Genomic DNA, 2,497 nt, shown 5'->3' with positions numbered 1-2,497 from the left:
GAAGAGAAGAGAAGAGAAGAGAAGAGAAAGAAGAGAAGAGAAGAGAAAGAAGAGAAGAGAAGAAGAGAAGAGAAGAGGAGCAAAAAACAGAAAGATTCTTTCAAAGACAGTATTATTAGTAACTATTATAAGAAAGAAACCAGAAACAAATGAGAAAAGAAAAAATGGCTAAACAAGAAGCTCTAAAAGGCCCAAAGTATTGAGAGGCAAGATTTAAAAGAATCAAATGTTCAAATTACACAGTTAAGAAATCAAACAAGAAAGATCTTAAAAGCAACAATGAATAAACCTGAAATCATATTAGCCAAATCAATCAATAAATAAGTATTGACTAAGTGCCTATTCTGTGCCAAAAACTGTGTAAAGTACCAGGATTCAAAGAAAAAAAAAGGAAAAAGTACTTGTCTTCAAAGAACTTACATTCTCTTAAGGGAAACAATATGAATTTCTACAAGTAGATACAAAATATATATACCAATTAGAAACAAGGTGCTGGGGCAGGGGGAACAGGAAAGGCTTCATGGAGGAGGGGACCTCAACGGGAGTTAGAGGCTCTGAGATGGACACAAGGAGAGTATGTTCCAGGCATGGAAAAAAGAGATGAAACATCCTGAATGGGAAACAGCAAACAGGCCAGTTTGGCTAGAATGTAGACTGCCTGAAGAGACATAATATGGAATGAGTCTGGAGTGAAAGCGTGAAGAGTTTTAAATGTCAAATGAAGGAGTTCAGATTTGATCCTAGCAATAATAGAGAACCACTGGAGGGCACCACTAAGTGAGGGAGTGACATGGTCAGATGTGTGCTTTAGCATTATCGTTCTGGCACATGTGGGAACGATGGACTAGAGAGGTGAGAGCCAGGTGCAGGGAGATCAATGAGGAAGTCATTGCAGTTGTCCAGGTGAGAGGTGATGAGACTCCAAACTACAGGGGTGGCTGTGGAAATGCAGAGAAAGGGATGGATGGAAGAGATGTTATGAAGGTAGAGTCACAAGAAGTGACAAGTGATCAGAAATGGAGGTGAGGGAGGTTGAGGTCTAGAATGAGCCCCAGGTTGTGAGGCTGGGTGACTGGAAGAATGGTGGTACACTCAACAAAGATAGAAAAGTTCTGTAGATAGGTGGGTTTGGGGAAAAAGATAATGAGTCCTTCCAGGAGAGTAAATTATACAATAACAACAATTTTGGAAGATTTGAGGATTCTGATTAATGCAATGATAAACCATGATTGCAAAGGACAGACAATGAAGCATGTTACCCCACTTCTAACAGAGAAGGGATGGCCTCAGAATGCAAAACAAACATACATTTCCAGACATGGCTAATATGGGAATTTGTTTTGTTTGACAAGGGCTTTGTTCTTCTTTTCTTTTTCTAATGGAAGGATAAAGAAGGGGAGCAAAAAAAAGAAAAAGAAAAGAGGGTTATTGGGGTTATCTTTTTAAAAAATGTGCAGAAGAAAATAGAAGGAAGGCCAGAAAGAAGTAGAAATGTGCAGGACAGCCTAAAAGCTACAGACTTCTACTATAATTTCAAAAGAAAAACGGGCTCTCTGCACTTTCATATAAGCCTTTTCTTCCTATTCTATTATGCCCATTTTATTTGGTGCTTTTGAAGTTCAGAATAAAAATAAATAATCTTTAAAAGATTTAGCTAAGAGGCAACTAGGTGGCACAGTGAATAGAGCACCGGCCCTGCAGTCAGGAGGACCTGAGTTAAAATCTGGCCTCAGACCCTTAACATAACACTTACTAGCCATGTGACCTTGGGCAAGTTACTTAACCCCAATTGTCCTGCATGCCCCTCCAAAAAGCAAAAAAAAAAAAAAAAAGGATTAAGCTAAAATGCTGTCTTCTACAGGAGGCCTTTTCTGGTTCTCCAGGTATGAGCACCTTCTCTAAGATTACCTTCCTTCTTGCATGTTCCTGTTTACATGTTGTCTCCCTCATTAGTCAGTCACTAAATGTTTACTGAGTGCCTACTATATGCCAGGCACTAAGCACTGGGCATACAAAAAGAAGCAAAAGACAGTCCCTGCCCTCAAGGAGCCTAATGTAATGGAGGAGACAACAAGCAAAAAAATCTATATAAACAAACTATATACAGGGAAAGGGCAGAGAAGTTTCTGCCTTTCTTTATATTCCCAGCACTTATTAGCACAGTGCCTGGCACAGAGTAAACATTTAACAAACTCTTCATGATGAAGCTGGGGGGGAGGGGGGAGAGGGAAGAAGGAGGGAAAGGAGGGAAGAAGTGGGGAGAAAAGGGAGAATGGGAGGGGAGAGGAAGGAAGGAAGGAAGGAAGGAAGGAAGGAAGGAAGGAAGGAAGGAAGGAAGGAAGGAAGGAAGGAAGGAAGGAAGGAAGGAAGGAAGGAAGAGAAAGAAAGAAAAAAGAAAGAAAGAAAGAGAAAGATAGAAAGACAGAAAGGGGAGGGAGGGGAGGAAGAAAGAAAGAAGGAAGGAAGGAAAGGAAAGGAAAGGAAAGGAAAGGAAAGG

The 2,497-nt window shown here is 40.3% G+C and overlaps 1 protein-coding gene across 3 annotated transcripts in view; it reads right to left on the bottom strand.

Annotated features, from left to right (window-relative positions):
- Positions 1-2,497, bottom strand: part of LOC138142125 (zinc finger protein 345-like) — a 30,604-nt gene that overhangs the window by 13,415 nt on the left and 14,692 nt on the right. The window lies entirely within an intron of this gene.

This window comes from Petaurus breviceps, unplaced genomic scaffold (genome assembly GCF_028583685.1).
Source record: "Petaurus breviceps papuanus isolate PSGF00001 unplaced genomic scaffold, PetGlider_PUasm1.0 90535, whole genome shotgun sequence".
Classification (NCBI taxonomy): Eukaryota; Metazoa; Chordata; class Mammalia; order Diprotodontia; family Petauridae; genus Petaurus; species Petaurus breviceps.
The sequence above is the reverse complement of the archived record's forward strand: the minus strand, read 5'-3'. Positions and strand labels throughout refer to the sequence as shown.